The sequence below is a fragment of the Tachypleus tridentatus genome, chromosome 7 (genome assembly GCF_004210375.1).
Source record: "Tachypleus tridentatus isolate NWPU-2018 chromosome 7, ASM421037v1, whole genome shotgun sequence".
Taxonomy (NCBI): Eukaryota; Metazoa; Arthropoda; class Merostomata; order Xiphosura; family Limulidae; genus Tachypleus; species Tachypleus tridentatus.
The window spans coordinates 130,471,626-130,491,035 of record NC_134831.1 but is presented as its reverse complement, the minus strand read 5'-3'; the positions used below and the strand labels follow the sequence as shown (position 1 = coordinate 130,491,035).

At 34.3% G+C, this 19,410-nt stretch overlaps 1 protein-coding gene across 2 annotated transcripts in view; it reads right to left on the bottom strand.

The window, feature by feature from the left end:
- LOC143256602 (synaptotagmin-1-like) overlaps nt 1-15,623 on the bottom strand; it is a 54,337-nt gene extending 38,714 nt beyond the window's left edge. For both annotated transcript variants that reach the window (XM_076514014.1, XM_076514018.1), the window contains exon 1: nt 14,919-15,623. The gene's annotated coding sequence lies outside the window, so the exon portion shown is untranslated. The remainder of the gene's footprint in view (nt 1-14,918) is intronic.
- Nucleotides 15,624-19,410: the final 3,787 nt, after the last annotated feature.

Here is a 19,410-nt window from a genome sequence, read left to right as displayed (position 1 = left end):
CCCGTTCACCACGTCTAACAACCCTTTGAGTTTTTAACTACCAAGTATGATTCAGTTTTATAATACGTGTACACGTGTTTGAACGTTGTCCGTCCATGTTATAAATTAAGAACCAGTAGCAAATTTTGATGTGTGGTACAATATGTTTGAACACTGGCCTATTAACTCTCGCCTTGTACGTTAACCTGAAGATAACCTAGGATGGTCGAAACGTTGTTCTCTGCTTATCTTGTAAAAGTGTTAATATCCATGCCAGCCGCTCTGAAATACATTTTTATTTCAAGTGGGTTTCTCGTAATCAAAAATAACAGAGATGGAATGATCTTTGCCAATTTCTACACGTATTAACACCTTTTATGTACTTTATTGTTAAATTTTATATTATTATTAATCATACAGTTCTTCTAGTTTGCTATATTTTACCAGTTATAAGTAGTTTTGTTTAGCGGACAGAGTTTAATAGAAACATTATTAAAACTTGTACTCTGTAGTTTCGACAAGAAAAAAAACAACTTGGAAAATAATTCTTTACTTGACTGTACAACATTTATTTATCAAATTATATAATAAACGGGTTAAAAGGGCTTGTTTTCGTTTGTTTGTTGGATGGAATACAAAAACCTTCTGTGTGAGATTATTTCATGTGTGATATGGAACAAGTTACACATAGGTTTCTTCATTATGAATTTTTTTTTATCTGTGTCTGTTTGTTTATTGTTAAGCACAAAGTTACACAATGGGCTATCTGTGCTCTGACAAACACGAGTATCGAAACCCAGTTGTGAGCTTTATAAACTCCAGACTTATCGCTAAGCTACTACAGAAGGTATGCATGTGTGTCGCACAAGTTCCTTCTGTATGATAATATTTTATGTGCCGCATTCCCGACACCTTCTCTCTGTATATTTGTGTATGTTTTACTTTTATGTAAGCCCATCTGACGTAACGTTCATTTACGTCAATACTAGCACTTTGTTAATAAAAAATTAGTTTCATACCGTTTTATATAAGCTCATCTGACGTAACGTTCATTTACGTCAATACTAGCACTTTATTAATAAACAATTAGTTTCATACCGTTTTATATAAGCTCATCTGACGTAACGTTCATTTACGTCAATACTGGTACTTTGTTAATAAAAAATTAGTTTCATACCGTTTTATATAAGCTCATCTGACGTAACGTTCATTTACGTCAATACTGGTACTTTGTTAATAAAAAATTAGTTTCATACCGTTTTATATAAGCTCATCTGACGTAACGTTCATTTACGTCAATACTGGTACTTTGTTAATAAAAAATTAGTTTCATACCGTTTTATATAAGCTCATCTGACGTAACGTTCATTTACGTCAATACTAGCACTTTATTAATAAACAATTAGTTTCATACCGTTTTATATAAGCTCATCTGACGTAACGTTCATTTACGTCAATACTGGTACTTTGTTAATAAAAAATTAGTTTCATACCGTTTTATATAAGCTCATCTGACGTAACGTTCATTTACGTTAGTACTGGTACTTTGTTAATAAAAAATTAGTTTCATACCGTTTTATATAAGCTCATCTGACGTAACGTTCATTTCGTTAATACTGGCACTTTGTTAATAAAAAATTAGTTTCATACCGTTTTATATAAGCTCATCTGACGTAACGTTCATTTCGTTAATACTGGCACTTTGTTAATAAAAAATTAGTTTCATACCGTTTTATATAAGCTCATCTGACGTAACGTTCATTTACGTCAATACTGGTACTTTGTTAATAAAAAACTAGTTTCATACCGTTTCCACTGTACAACTTTTTATTACATTGAGGTCGTAATGCAGTAACTTGAATAACTCATAAATTAACTACAGTATCTGTCTAATTTAGAACTGGAACATTTGCTAGAGCTCACCCGTAAAGTTTTCACTGAATTTACACTAGTCATGCTTCAATTATCACTGTTACTATGTCGTATGAGAATATAGGAACATACCAGTTCAACAGCGAAACAAAACTGTTATGACAAACTGCCGTCGAGCCAAACCCCCGTCAGCTTACAGAATCTTAATGTATCTCAGAAGGGCTGGCAGAGGTATTAACATCAAGAATCTTAATGTGATTTCCATTGTTCGGAACAACAGAAATTGTTTGTTTTTTCAATTTCGCGCAAAGCTACTCGAGGGCTATCTGCGCTAGCCGTCCCTAATTTTGCAGTGTAAGACTAGAGGGAAAGCAGCTAGCCATCACCACCCACCGCCAACTCTTGAGCTACTGTTTTACCAACGAATAATGGGATTGACCGTCACATTATAACGCCCCCACGGTTGAAAGGGCGAGCATGTTTGGTGCGACTGGTATTCGAACCCGCGACCCTCGGATTAGAGTCGAACGCCTCAACACGCTTGCCCATGCCGGACCAACAACAGAAATATTCCTATACAACAAACGACTGACCTTGAATAATATATCTTGTCAATTAAACTTTTCAGGTAGGGAAACTATTACTAATTTAAGTATCGATTCTTAATTGGCTTGTTTGTTACTAGCCCCCCGCTAGTACAGCAGTATGTCCACGGATTTACAACGCTAAAATCAGAGGTTCGATTCTACTTGGTGGACTCAGCAGATAGCCCCATGTGGCTTTGCTATAAAAAAACACACACATTGTTTATTATTAACTTAAATATCGATTCTTAATTGTCTTGTTTATTGCTAGTTTAAATATCGAATATTCAGTCTAAGTTGTTTATTACAGACTTAAGTATCCAATCTTAACTATCATGTTTGTTTACAAAAAAAGAATGACATGATCTTTGTTTCCATTTCAACACATTTATAAAAAAATCGTGCTGACACAAATGAGAATTTTTTTAAAAATAATTTCACAAAAGTTTTATTTAATATCTATAACCAGGGTTTCGATACCAGTGGTGAGCATAACACTAATAGCCAATTGTGTAGCTTTGTGCTTAACTTCAAAACAACAAATAATAACAATTTTTCTAACAGTCAGTGCTTTAAATGTGGTCAATGTAGCCCCTTTTTACCATTTCGTATCAACTTTGGTCAGATAATCCCAGGAAAATGGACGATGATAGAAAGACAGTGGTTTTGTTGTTTCTTCAAGCCTATCGAAACTTCGCATATTTATGTTTTGTCTTTATAACAAACAGGAAGAATATTTTTAACAAAACACCAGCACTACCTTATATAACACTAGAGATCTAGAGAGGTGTGTTTATATACATGTACGGGTTATCACAGGGTTTTTTGTTTTTTTCTCTTGCTACTTACTTTTAAGGGTAGGGCGTAGTTAAGTAGCTATCATGTTTAGGCTGTGAATACGAGAATTCATAGTTGGTTACCCATTTCCGCAAGAACGTGGTCAGCGTTTCGGAGCCGAAGGAGCAAACAGAATTACGATCAAATCTCACTATTTGATCACATAAGGGCATCTCATCAGTTGTTGGTGAGTGCTGTTCACTGGTTACTTTCATTCTAATATATCAATTCAAAAGTAGGGCAGGATAGGAGCACACAGACATTTGTATAGCTGGTTTTAGAACAGAGGATCCAAAGTCCATCTCCCGATGTTGCTGAACAAACTTCTTTCTTGTAGCTGTGTTTGCGTTATAATTGTGACAGTCAGCCCCTCTATTGCATTTAAATCTGGACAAAGCCTTTTAGCGACGGGTGATCCTCGCTTGTCATTAATTCAAAATTAGAATGGGTACTCCTAAAACCTATAGGTTTCTAACGTGGCAACCTATCCTATCTGTTGCATAAAGTTTCGTTCAGATTGAAAATACCAGGAGTCTCAAAGAATCATTCTTCTCCGTTTTGTACACTACCACACTTTACACACGTAATGACTTGTTAATGTGGCAAGAAATATTCCCGCATAACCAGGATTACCCTAGAGAGCAACGTTTTTATTATTGTCAGAGTCCTCGTGATAAGGTACCATGTTTTCTAGAAACTACGCAAAAAGTGATTTTCTTTTTAGTGTTACAAGAAATTGGTGAATGTTTATAAACTTCGTTCAATCGTTTGTATGTAGATGTAGCTCATTTAAAATAAGTTCTAAAATTTCTTTATCTAATAATAAAATTAGTAGACATTGAATAAAGTTTTATTTTTTTCCGCGTGTATTGATTTCTTCAGAAACGCGTTCTATCGGAACCGCGGTTGTTCTTTGTTTCAGATATAGATTGAAGAAACACGAGTTGTAAACGTCATCTGCTTTCAACAAACCTGAAATTTCCCTCCGTTATACTTTCGAGCACAGATAGATTATTGATTTATACGAACTCAGACTTCTGTGAACACGGTAGCCATGGTAACAGCTATTCTCGCTACATTGGTGGAGGAGCTGTAGGAACGACAATTTTTTTTTCTTCCCATATTACCGACAACGTACTGCAAAGTTTTATACAACACTAGAAAACACATTAAAAGCAAATACCATTTTAATATCAAACGAAGTTAACAAATCGGATACATTCGTTTAAATTTTGTTTCGTTTTTAATTGATTTTGTGTGTCTCTTTCAAATCTTTTCAATTTTATGCTGAAGAAATAGTTAAAACTGCTAACTTCTTGTGTGTCGATTGCATGAGTATTTATTATTAATAAGATAAAATATAAATTAAAAACACGTGTTAAATATTCATATTTCAGTGACTGGAGGAAAACAAAAAGAGTTCTGAAAATTATTATACTGACGTGTAACAGGTATCCAAGGATATCATATTAGGTTTAAGCTTCGTATTTTGAAGAAGGTTTAAAACAAAATTCTGAAGTGAATCTTTGTCAGATAATGGGTTCCAAATGGCATTGTTGTTTCTTTTCGCTTTACGTAGTTTCTATATTTAGTTTCAGCGCCAACACGCGGAAATTGGATAATTACGGAATCTTATTTGTAAAATCAAGAAGCTCCGATGTAGCACTTACGTTCACAAATGTCGTTGAGTGCTGAAACTATTTTATAAATCTCTACAGAATATATACACATATACAATAAATTACATTAAGAGTTGAATAGACGTTTACTAATGGATTCGTGATGTAAATTTGTCTTGTTAAATGGGACTGTCTCACAAATAAACAAAGCTTATTAGCAATCAATGACATGAAATCGAAAATATATAACAGTAGACTGAAGCAAAACATGACTTATAATGTAATGAACGACTCACTATTTAGATTAATGAAAGCAAAAGATAGTTAAACAACGTGACGTCATTAGACGAACTTATCTTATCAAAAAGTCCAGAGGTGAAAATATTCCCAAGTTATATTTGAATAAGAGAAACAAATCACAATAGTTGAATTACAGAAATATCGCTTGTCGCTGACATAAGATAATCAAATCACATTTTCAAACCTACGTATCTGAATCTAACGACAAGAAGGCTTTGGTATGATTGTTCTAATCTTATCTCTACAACACAATACTTCCAAGGGCTTAGCGATAAGCTTGAGATATTATAACTCTAAAATTCATATTCGATCTCGGATATGAGAACACGCAGATAGCCTAATACGTGTATTTGAGCTTTAATAACACAGTTTGTTCGCCTTGAAATTCCATCCCTTGATTTGAACAAAGCTATGTCTGATGTTTTCAGACGTCTCTAACACCAAGTTTGATAAACCTCGTATTCTTAAATATCCTTTTTCAGAAACTTTACTTTAAACCATTACAAAAAACACAGTGTGATTTTTTGAAACATTTGTTTATTTATTCATTAATTTGTTTGTTTAGGATATTTTTGCAAAACTAGATATAGAGACTACCCACGTTAGACGTTCCTTATTGTGAAATAACAGACTATACGGAGGCAGTTAGTTAACAACACACATCGTCGACTAATTGAGCTATTGTAATCAAATAGTGGTATTTGACGGTCACTCATATAACCTGTCCAAAGTGTGGAGCAACTGTATGCAAACGTCAAGCTAATCACTGACCCATACCTGTCCGTTTCTCTAACTCTCTTTTAAATCTGTCCTGGTGAAGATGTATGTATATAGCTATTCCCTTTTGTACACAGTATAAATAATTAGATATTCAGAAGTGTAATACCAAGTAAACGATATTTCCAATAAAATATTAAGAATAACTTCCGACTAGTGTACTACAAAAGTTCCCAGGTAGGACAGCGGTAAGTTTACCGACTTACGACGCAAAAATCTGGACACAACAGACAACCCGATGTGGCTTTGATAAGAAAATAAAAGGTACTACATAAAATATCGTAGTGATTTTAATTTAAATATGATGATATAACAGTTTTAATTCTGTATTCCAGGTGTTGCTGAGAAACGAATGAACGTTTTCATCGGACTTACATCACTATGAGACAAAATCGATCACGTGCAAGCCTATCCCATAAATAAGAAATTATTTAACTGAAGAACCAATCATGACAGGGAATAAATTTGAGGATATATTGTTCTCATTCCGGTGGTACTGAAACGAACTCTGCAACTTGATGTCTTAGGTGCGTTATAAGAGTGACAAAGTCCATTCTTCAATTACAGAAACCCAAATGTTGGTGGTGGGTGTAATTAACTAGTTACCTTTGTTACTGCTACTTCATGGATATAATTTTCGCCCATTAGTAATGATTACACGAGGGCTATCTGCGCCAGCCGTCCCTAATATAGCAGTGTAACACTAGAGGGAAGGCAACTAGTCATCACCACCCACCGCCAACTCTTTTACCAACAAATAGTGGGCAGCTAATCAACACCACTCACCCGCCAACTCTCGGGCTACTCTTTTACCAACGCATAGTGGGATAACTGTTACACTATAACGCTCCCACGGCTGAAAGGGCGAGCATGTTTGGTGTGTTTCAGATCCAGAATTATCAACGATCCGGATCATGTTTTTGTATTGTGAGGTATCTGGATCTTAATGTGCTCTTAAATTTGGTACAAACCCGACCAACAGAATCTGTCATTAACGAAAGTCTGTGAAAATGGCTTATCCACACATTATTTGAAAAAAATGCTTCAAAGTGCTCGTGAGCACGAATTCTGATTTCAATGCGAATCAAATATGGGGAGGATTATCCTATATGGACTTGCCATTTTTTCTTTTACGTTGAACTGTTAGTGTTCAGTACGTACGTACAGAAACTCACAAACAGGTCTAATTGCAATACTTAATAGTCTTGCAGGATGAGGGGAGTAACTGGATATCAAAGTTCTAGCAATGAAACAGTATCCTTTGTTGAACAAATATAACCAAATTAGGTAGGTAGGCAAATACAGTGAAGAAAGATGATTGTGTCTGTCTTCTCTTTCTATGGTGATTTACTGACACCTCACAGCAACCTGCAGAGGAATCAACCTTAACCGGCTTGTATATACAAAACTGGTCACACGTAACTGTCCAGAAATACACTGCCACTAACGCCATTTTGTCGTTCCTGATGAAAGAAACAGGTAAGACAGCTTTCCTTATCTCTACCTATTCACATTATTAATTCTCAGCAGCAGTATCCATGGGGAAGTCGAGAAATACCAATATGAAACGACACCTGACAGCAATGCAACGTATGATATCTAAACTAATGTTTACACCGTTCAAAGCTACTAATAGGTACACTGTAAGAAAACACGACTCAACTGTATAAAATTCATAACCTAAAATAGAAGAAATTACAAAATATTTTTTCCAAATATACTTATTTTATTCGCGTCGTCTTCAGGTATTTCTAGACGTATCTAACTTTTGCTCAAAATGCATTGAAATAAAAAAATTACATTAAGAACCGAGAACCAGCCGCATATTTATGCAGACGAGTGAGACAGGCAAGCAATACGTTTTTAACAAATAAAAGGTATTTCAAACGCTGTAACATTATAGCGTATAAATACGGAATATATGAACGAACCCTTTTCAAAGCGAACCACAAAAAAAATTACTTTACATTTTGAAACGAAATACTTTTAAAATGTGTACAAAATATACCAGAAGAACACTATTTATCTCACATTTTATGAATTCCACGTTTTTGGATTATATACAAAAGAATAACCACTATATTTTATGTTTCGTTCTCGAGCATATAAGAAACAATCTTTGAACGTTATACAATAGCTATGAGGAAGCAAATTTTCATCAGATTACTCATGTTTCCATGAACAAAAGAAAAATATTCTTAAAACGCCATATTAGGTATGACTGAATCACCTTTGGCTTTACCACTTAACTCCCTGTAGGGTAAATGGTTTTCAAATCGTGTGCAGAATATTAGACGAACATTATTTTCAGTCTTATAACAGACAGTTTTAATGTTAAATACAAACTTTTAGCTTTACCGAAAATATTACCTGACGACTTTTAATTTACACAAAGCATGTCCGTAACGTAAAATATTTATCATCGTATATTTAAGGTTTTTTGCTATAAGATTACATGACAAAGTCGTTTTAAAATTTTGCACAAAATATCCATACAGCACCTCTAGTTTTACATATTAATAAAAATTAGTTTAATATTTTTTTGAAAATTTTCTCTATATATTTTGAGTTGGGTTTGGTATCCTTTTAAGGATGGTATTCTTTTAAGGAAGTTATAATTTAGAATATATTTCAAAAGTTAAGTAAATTTGACGTAATTGTATTACGATTCTCTAAACAATTCTGAAACAGCGATACACGAACATATTTCGGTTCCAATATATCAGAAGTTTAAAGCAAGATACTTGGATGCTTTGCATGTGATAAAAACAAGGTTTTATACCTTGCAATAAAAAAAATTTGAGACAAATACTTGCAAAATAATATAACAAGGTAATTAAACTATTTTCATGATTTTTTAGTTTACGAGTGTAAAGGAAAATACTTTCAAACTATGATAATTCCCTACACCCAACAACTTATACAATATGGTTGTTAACATTAGCAACATAGCACAGTTGGTTTCTCTACGTAATCCTAACCTTGTTATAAGCTGTTTAGCAGCATCTCAGTGATGGACTGTGCTATCTAACTTATCAACAGTGTATATCAGGAATGGGTAACTTATTTTTCACAGTAGCCACAACTGTGGCGAATGAAAACAACGTTTGTCACACTATTAAAAAAAAAAAAGTGAAAGATGTGAGTTTATTCAAAATAATTACATTTCAACTAACCTTCAATGTGAAAATTGATGGAGGTTTTATAAACACATTTCGTGAAATTTGGCCTAATATTTATGTTCAATGAGCATCTTAGCTCTGCTTCTATATTTATGTCAGTAAGCCGGGATCTGTATCTTGACTTGAGAAATTCTAGTGTAGAAAATGTTGACTCACACACCCACGTGGATCCAAACATGGAAAATAATTTTGAAATTGCCATCTTTAAAATTCAAAGATTCTCAATTATCAGGACAGTGAGCCACATCTCTATGATAGAACATTTTTGTTAACCTTTTATGTGTTCTTCGCTTTGCAAGGTAAGCATCTCGTCTTCAAATCCACATTTATCCAAAGACAAAAAAATATATAATTTTCTTACTGAAATTTCCTAAACCTAAATCAAATTGAAATGGATCATGCAAAAATTCAAATATCAATTTCAAATTTTTAAATTCGGTGGAACGTGATTCGAACTTTTGAGATAGATTTTTGATCCAGTTTACCTAGAGATCATCTTTAGCATAAGAGAAATCATAGTTCTTATTATTTTCTAGAAAACTATTCAACTTTGCAAAATGTATTGAATTATTTTTTTTTGTAATTGTCCTGCAAGAAGGTTTAACTTTAATTGAAATTTGTGAATAGACTGTGATTGCTTGCTTATTATTTTACCTCTTTCTTGAAGCTTCGTATTCAAATTATTCAAGTGAGCCATCATGTAGCACAGAAAGTACAAATCACACTGCTATGACAAAGTTTCAATTTCAGGGAAATTTTCAATCTTACCTTTTTCCATAAGATACTCTTTTATTTGAGGAAATAAGAAAGTAAATCCTTCCAAGACTTTTCCTCTACTTAACCATCTTACATCAGTAAGATCATCAAAAGTACAGTCGCTGCTCTTCTTCAAAGACTCAACAAACTGTCGATGGATGAGAGACCTTCCACTTCTAATTCAATATTTTACACCAATGTCCATGAAAGTTTTCAATTCATCACTTTTAGACATCTGAGAACATAATTTTTTCTGATGCAAAATGCAATGGAAAGATGGCAGCGTGGTCTTCACATTATTTTCAATTAAATGCTGCTTAAAAATAGAAACAAATCCTAACTTCGCCCCAGTCATGGCGGGAGCACAGTCTGTTGTGACAGAAACTAGTTCTTTAAAATCCAGATTGAACTTTTTTGACATCTCAAGAAATTTTTCAAAGATTTTTTCCACATGTTTGATATCGTAATCCACAAAGGCCAAGCATTTCTTCCCTCGCTTGAAGATATCATGTTACATATCGAACTCAAAATGTGAACTGTGTAGTGTCACTAACATCTGTTGACATATCTAGTGCTAAAGAAAAACACAAACAGTCTTTTAGTTGTTCAAACAACTGATTTTCTATCTTCTCTAGCATTCTGCGGACAATTGTTCTTCGACGTAATTACAAATTATTTACCTTTTGAAGAATATCATCTTTTATTTTTGAATCATAATTCTCCAACAGTTTCAATGACCACAATCAATATTTCTTTTACTAGTTCAGCATCAGAAAATGATTTCTTTTTTTGAGCTACAATCCAAGCTATTTCACAGCTAGCTAACATAACTGGTTCTATCGATGATAAAAATCTTTTTAGTCCTCCCTTTAAGTTGTGCTTTCAGACAGGTAATTTCATTCATACGAATTTTGCTATCAACTAGATATTTTACATTAAATTGGTTGTGAAAATTGTTAAAGTGTTGCTTAAGGTTGTATACTCTATTATTCCTAAAAACTTTGTTACATAAAACACACACTGGTTTATTATTTACTTCAATCACGACAAATTTCAACTCACAACTTTCATTAAATTCTCGTTTCACATTTTCAAGTCACGTGTCATTCTGTTTTTCTCAGTAATGACAGAATTAATTAAATTGTCTTCATTTTCTGTTTTCACCATCATTTGGATTCTTCTGTTTTCGAATTATCCACTTATCCATATTATGAGATTAAAAACAAAATATATTTAAACACCTGAAAGTTGCACAATAAAAATATGTTTGCAAGCGCATGCAAAACAACGCACACTCAATAACGAACATCTAAACTAGACTGACGTTACAAAATGAGCGGAGTCTGTGACAGTGATGAAGCGCGTGACATTAGCGATGACGAGAGACAGTCCAGTTACTGATTACCAAATTTACGATAAAAAATAAATGATGGAAAAAGTTGATTCCTAAACTCGAGCTGGCCACAATAATGCTATCCACTGGCCATATGTGACCTGTAGTCATGGAGTTGCTCACCCCTGGTGCATATACTTTGACCTACTTAACAAAATAATCAGTAATGTACGGTACATAATGGCTACCTTTATCAGTCTCCTGGAGAAAACCAATTATATCCAGAGCCATTCTTAGCAGAGCAGAGCCCTTAACTTTCTTTTCTGTTTTTCCATGGACAGAACACACGGTAACTTGTTTCCACTATCATCCAATACCTTGACATGTTCGTCTCCATAGACGAAAAACATTTCCGCATGCTGGCACAGTTGCTAGAAACTAGTGGTCTACATCCCTGAATTATATCAAAGATTGAAATATTTCCTACCTAAGCCTTCTTGGGACCATCATCTGCATCACGAACATGGTACTGTCCTTTTGAGGCTTGTAACAATGGTACTTTTATACATTCCTAACTTCTTCTGGATTCGTGTGTATCCATACCACATTCATCTATATGTGATAGTTATGCTACACAATAAGTAGTTCTAAATTTAGATCCCAAAGTTCATCCACAGTTGAAGTCATCATTTAACCTTAATTGGTGTTTTTGCCAAAATAGGACAGAAACATTCACTACGTTATGGTTTTTTGTTCGTATTGCTGTCCATGGACCTCAAACCTCATACAATTATATAACACATGTTCTTGGTCAACAGCAAAATGTATCTTCTTCACCTCTATAGGAAACTCTCGACCGACCCAAGAACTACCATCTCCTTGGTGTTTGTTGCCTCTTTCTGTGTAAGATAGCTCCAGCTAGTAAACTTTTACCTCTTTGCTACAAGTGACAAAACACAAAGCAGCGATGTTCAATGTCACTGACCAACGGTAATCTGAGGGCTATAGAGAGATCACACCAGAAACTTTTCCCTTAATATCAGGCCCTCAAGACTTGGCCAAATCAATGTCTAGTCACCTATATCTAATATATGCTGAATTTCAAGTTTAATCGGGCAATTGGTTCAGCAGGTCTCAATATTCCATGTGCTTCCCCTCCATGAACTTGAAGCAGGACTAAGGTTGTAAACATTACCATTTCTATGTTAGTTCTCATATCACAAATCCTATCTTTATCTGTATGCTATTCATCTGAGAAATGGCATGTCCAAGTTCTTCGAATTTAACATGGCATGAGTATACAGAAAACAGGCAAATGCATTAAAATTCCAAAACTCTGGGAAAATAATTCATTTTTAGCACCATAATTTCACTCTTACCACCTCACCATATGATGTTCTAATGTACATTGGTTTTCTACAAGTAATTACTGTAGATTACTTTAACAGTAAGGTGGTAGAAAGTGTATTGCAGACTGTAATTTTGAATTTTATCCCCAACTGAATTAACACAAGGAAAACATGATTGAACAATGAATCTTAACATAAAAATGATTTAACGGAAAAAGTAGACATGAACAGTGGGCGAAAGACAATTGTACACTCTGCATCTAGTAATTTACAGAGATTTCAAAGACAACTAACTGAAAGATTCACTCCCATCAGCTGTTATATTCGACATTGGTTGCGTAAGTTCTTCCTTGGCACACTGCCACGGATATCACTTGTCCAATCTCATTAAATCTTTTACTCATATCTTCACATAATTGATGTGACCCGAAAACCTGGTAGGTGAAATCTTTAAAAGAAAAATTCTCAGCAAGAAAAATCACAAGAAGACCTTGACATATCAAGAGGAAAAAATCCTTGAAAAAACATGACTGGTTCTAATATAAAGACATCTCGTCTATAAGTGGTTACTTTTATGTCATTTGAAAACTTGTGCAATATCCTGAGTGAATGTAAGCATTTTTTACCGTTTCGTGAACAAATAGATGTTAATTTTTATAAAATGAAAATTACAATAGCGATTATCGCTTTCTTCTCATTAGTAATGTGTTTTATCATAAACCTTAAAGTTTCGTATTCGTACTCAGTTGTATCTTTTCGCCAATTTACAAGGCCCGGCATAGCCAGATGGTTAAGGTACTCGACTTGTAATCTGAAAGTCACGGATGCGAATTCCCGTAACACTAAACATGCTCGCCCTTTCAGCCGTGGGGAGATATAATGTTACAGTCAATCCCATTATTTGTTCGTCAAAGAGTAGCCCAAGAGTTAGCAGTGGGTGGTGATGACTAGCTGCCTTCCCTCAAGTCTTACGTTGCTCAGTTAGGAACGGTTAGCGTAGATAGCCCTTGTGGAGCTCTGCGCGAAATTTAAACCAAACCCAATCTACAAAATATAAGACCTTCTGAACAGATTTATAGAATTTCTTATCTTCTCGCAGAACTTATCTCGTGTTATATTTACTGCTAGGAATACCTTCATAATATATTTTAGCACAAATTACTTTATTGTCTGTAAGAAAATTATCACTTGATATAAGTGCAGTTGGTAAGCATATTTCTCTCAAAATCTGTGTATCACATAATAAGATGTTTTGAGTGAGACTTTAGCTAACCGTAGTAATGTTAACATTTATTTCATTTGAAAAGAATTACACAAGTATATTTGCAACACTTTTGTAGTATCTACAACACATGCACCGAAAAACACACAATGGCTGGAGATAAACTACTGTTGTTAACTCTAATACCCAATAAACTTAGTGTAGTTATTTTTACTTTAACTGGATAGTAAAGAGAACTCCATCGTATAACATAAAACTCACTTGAAATTCAGGTGTAGTAGTAAACTTGAACTATAAAAATAAAGCTTGTATAGTCAGTATTATTCTACTTTACATAATTAAAGAACACTATTGTTTATTGTATACACGTTCACCCTGCTTGACCTTACGATATTTTTATTGGTGCTTTCTCTTTCAGAAATAAATTGTGACAGTTTACTTTGGTTCAAGCTGTCCCAAGTTATGTTCAGTTTTGTGAATGCCCCATAATAATGCAAAAGCTTAGTTCTTATATACATAGTTAAAGACATGAATGCTGTAATAAATAATTAAATTAGCCTTCGAAGTGAACCGAAACTACTACATATTGAATAAATAAAATATACAAAAAAATAACTGATCTTCAGTTTTTCCGACTCTGCCGGACGGGCCCGGCATGGCCAAGTGTGTCAAGGCGTTCGACTCGTAATCCGAGGGTCACGGGTTCGAATCTCGGTCGCACCAAACATGCTCGCCCTTTCAGCCGTGGGGGGCGCTATAATGTTACGGTTAATCCCACTATTCCTTGGTAAAAGAGTATCCCAAAGAGTTGGCGGTGGGCGGTGATGACTAGCTGCCTTCCATCTAGTCTTACACTGTTAAATTAGGGACTGCTAGCGCAGATAGCTCTCGAGTAGCTTTGCGCGAAATTAAAAAAAAACCATTCAAAATAACGATAATACAATAACAATATGCACAGTCGTTTTTTCAGAGAAATAACCTCTAATAAATAATTGAAATGTACGACTAAGGCTTGTCATTAAAAATGTTCATCGTATAAACAAGATACTTGTTATAAACTGAAGGAAAAATTTATCAACTTTATAAGATATGAAATACTTCAACTTACCTGTTTTATTGATGGTCGAAGTTTGAAACCTGCTAAATTATTTTTACATAAGGTTGCTGTTTGTAATTCATTATACACTTGGAACGAATTCTCAGCCCAATAGAGTAATAACCTTTACGCTTAATAAATGTTGTGAGTTTTTAAACTATCTTTATATAAGTCTGGACAATCAATATTACATAAGCTTCTACAGAACTCTGCGCAACTGCAGTACAAACGGGCGTTGTTTCACCTGGCAGATTGCTCAGGAACCCAAAATCACGAAATGCGTAGGCAGGTGCTGTTACCAAGGCAACAGTATTACCACATTGTATGGGTAACTGATCGATGGATGATGAAACTAAAGGATCCAACTAGAACATGCGATGTCCATAATCTCTCTCTTTTTATTAGGAGTGAAAGAGATAGAAATATTCTTTGATTCGATCGAGTAGAAATGTAAGTGTGAATTCTTAGTAAATACACTAATTCCCAGTTTTTAAAAAAGGCCTAAAAGAATTTTTACGATAAAAAATACAACACAATTTTGTTGCAACATGCGACTTAACTTTTCTTGTAGGCATTCTTATGAATAAGTATTGATTATTCCGCACAAAAATTTATTATTTATCAGTAATTTGTTTGATTTCGGATCCCCGAGACTAAAGCATACAACGAATACATCTATGATGTCCTTTAAGTGTGCGCGCGTGCATGTGTGTGTGTGTGGGTGTGCCGCAAGCTGAAGTATCATGGTGTACGCAGTATCCTAAATTCGCGTTATCATGGAAGCATGCACTGTCTGCCAGAGTTGATAAGAGAAAACTTGGAAGCAAAAACACTAACTAGCAAATGGTACACTTTGTCTGGAAGTTAAATAAACTATATCTTTGGAACGGTATTTTCAATGATATCTAATACAACGTCTTTATAAAGCTCTTAATGCGTTATAGAAGGAGAGAAATATGTAATAATATATTAATGCTTTTCTTTAACATTACCTCGGAATGATATCCTATAATTAAGAACTTTGTATGAGAAGTTATAAAGGTCAAGGTGAAATCGACAAGACGAACGAGGAACAGATTTTCTTGTCTGGAAAGTTTAAAGCTTGTAACGTTTAAAGTATGATTAATACAAAAAATCAGGTTACGTACTTATTAGAATTTCAACCCAACTACAAAAATTATACACCATTCACGTTTTGTCATCTAAAAACATAACCGACTTAGATGAGCTTGTGAAATATGGTTTCTCTCGAAATTGTAATTCTCAGCTGGTCAAACTATGGGTTTTGTTGTCTGTTATTATAAATCACCCTTGTTACTTTCAATACCTTTCACGTGGAAAATTTGATATGAGTGGAAAAATAACAATGGCCAATACTCCGATCACATTGAACATAACAGGTCAAATGTATGGAATCTAAATGTTAAAAGATAACATACAGTAGTGTTCAAAAGAACAGTGTTAGAACAAAAGAATAATTTGTTATTATTTCTATCTTACGGGACTAATTCTTCCACGTCATTACAGAATGTAAATTGTAACACTATAGTAATGTTACATTGATCCCTTTAGACAACCGAATGAGACAGGATAAGAATAATTCTGTAGAATTGTCACAAACTTGTATCAAGGGCACGTCATAAGGTTTCTGTTTGAGTGAACATAATGACCAAAGGTAGAATCTTAAATAACTGTCATGCTGTGTCTTAACTATATAGCAAGAGCTAGCACATGGTACTGGTATATGCTAGAACAATCAATTTAATACCACTCCATAAATAAACATCTATAAAAGAAAATTGACACTATACATAAAGTCTCTTTGTCATGTCACAATCGTAAGAAAATTGTCAGTGGAACAGAGAGTTTGCATAAGATATTTACGTAATGCTGGTTAGACTTTCTGAAAAATCACTACAGTCTTAAAATGCTTGCACTACCAAGTACACCCTAGATCGTGAGACCGACAAAAGTAAATTTTAAAATATAAACGTAAGAGGCAGAACACATAAACTCAGTGATACTGATGTTCAGTATCTTTGTTTATGAAGTCTTCACGACAGAAGGAAGACTTCTCAAGCATGAGATAAACAACCATGTATCAGATGACAGAAAAGTGTCCAGATTTACAGTATCAAGAAGACTTAACAAGAATGGAATTGTTGTTTTTTTTATGTAGCAGTTTTAAAAACTTTATTTCGATTTACAAATATTGTCAAGAAAATGAAACTGGCTGTAAAGTACAACCAGTACTTTAATATAATTGAAGGTGTTATAGATGGATGAGTTAAAGTTTGAAATATTTAGTTTAAAGCTTAGGTTGTATGTCTGGCAGAAGAAAAAGTGAAAGATGCTTACCTCAATGTAAGCAGTTACATGAGGGAGACAGTGGGGTAATTTTGGGGGTATTTTGCTGTTGAGGTATCAGGAAATATTTGCAAACTAAATTGAATAATTGACCAACGTGAGTACTATCAAATATCAATCCATCATGGTTTTCTCAGTGGTTTGCGTATTATTGGTAAAAGAATCTACCACCAAGAAAATAATGACCCCAAACACTCATCAAACTTATGCTTAGCTAAGAAAGAAGCTGCTGGAGTCATTCAAATGATGCAATGATGCAAATTTATCTCAAACTAATCGAGCAGATCTGGGATTTGACAGGTCAAAAGCTAGACAAATCAAAAGTTAATTCCAAAAAGCTTTCTTATAAAGTACTAGAGACATTTCGAGTAAAATCTCAAATAATTATTTGATTAAATATGTTCCAACAATGCGTGAGAGACTGTCTGCAGTTACTAAATCAGTTACTAAATCGAAAAGATAAACGCACAAAATATTAACTGTTTGCTAAACTAACGCACTTTCACTGAAATTTTGTTGTACTAAATATGGAGATTAATAGAATTCTTATGTTTCACCTGTGATTCACCTCTCATTGTACTTTGAAAGTAGCCTGAAGTCTAATTTTTGACATTGTCCTAATATTTTTGCAGAGTAGTGTATATACCAGGTCATCCTATATATAATGCCATTTGTAATACTAAGATTTAAAAGCAGAAAAAGGAACTTAAATAACAACTTTAATCAATTATATATTTCTCATCACTTTCAATAACAGTCTGCCACCGTCTTAAAATATTTTCAATACCACACTTATATAAATCAGGTAGTTTGGAGACAAAAAGGTATAAAAGGTATTTTTAACTCATCCATGGAAATTAACTGTTTTTCATTCAGATGATGTTGCAAGCTTCTGAAAAAATGATTATCTGAAAAAAAAATCAGAAGAATCATGGGTATGGGGAAGTTTCTCTCATCCAAGCTCTTCACTTCCTCTGGAAGTGATCCTAGCGATGCGAGGTCGTGCATGGTCATGGTGGTAAACAACTCCTTTTCAATTCACCAAAGCAGGTCTCTTTTTTTTTTTGTACAGTGGTCAGTCAGTGCACCTGCTGGCAGTACCTTTCATCAGTGATTGTTGGTTTGGTTGTAACAACTCAAAGTGTATTACACAACCTTCATCCCACCAAACACTAAGCAAAGCCTTTCATAGGGTGCAGGTTTGCTTTTGTCTGTGGTGTGGCTGGTTCTCCTGCACTCACCCACTGTCGGTAATGCTTAATATTTTGATGGAGTTCCTATTTCCAATCTCTATCCAGTCACTAGGCGGTTCGAAAGCGAAACTTGAAATTCACGAGAGTGAAGAGATGTGCAGATGTCTACCATTTCTCTCAGATTATCAGCTGACAACTCATGTGGGACCCATTTTCTCAACTTTGAAACTCTACCAAATTGTTACAAATATCGACGGAATATAAGTGGAAAGAGATGAACTAAGTTTCTGGGCTAATTCTTCAACAGTTACAGCACAACTCTCTTCAAGTGTTGCTAGAGGCAGGTCATTATCAAACCCAACATGGCGCCCAGTGTGATATACATCTGTCAAACTGCAGTCGTCAGTTCTAAACTTATTGAACCATCTTTGACACTTCCTCACATTCAGAATGTCATTGCTGTAGACCTCTTGAATGCTTCGCATAGCTTCAGTAACACGTTTCCCTCGTAAAACATTGTAACCTCATGTGCTTCTCTGACACATCCACGACAATTGGGGCTTCTAAAATAAATAAATAAAAAACTCGTAAACAAACGAACTGGCTCACACTTAATGCTATCAAGTCATCCCATATAACTCACATGACTTTGAGAATAGCTTCATTCAGCCTAGAAATATGCATTTAGACTTATCTTATCTCAGAAAAACGACATTATTTATGGGAAGACCTGATATTAATATGTATATATGCGTGTGTGTGTGTGTGTGTATTGTAAGTCTAATTAAACTCATGCTGATAATCTACAATGAAAGTGGTTCCATTTCTACTAACTTGAGTTCCATATTTTGCTATAAGTCATCAGACATAGTGGCCACTGAAAATGCTCTACCTTGCCGAATTCAGATTTCAACCCTCCTACCTACTACGTTACAACAAGATAA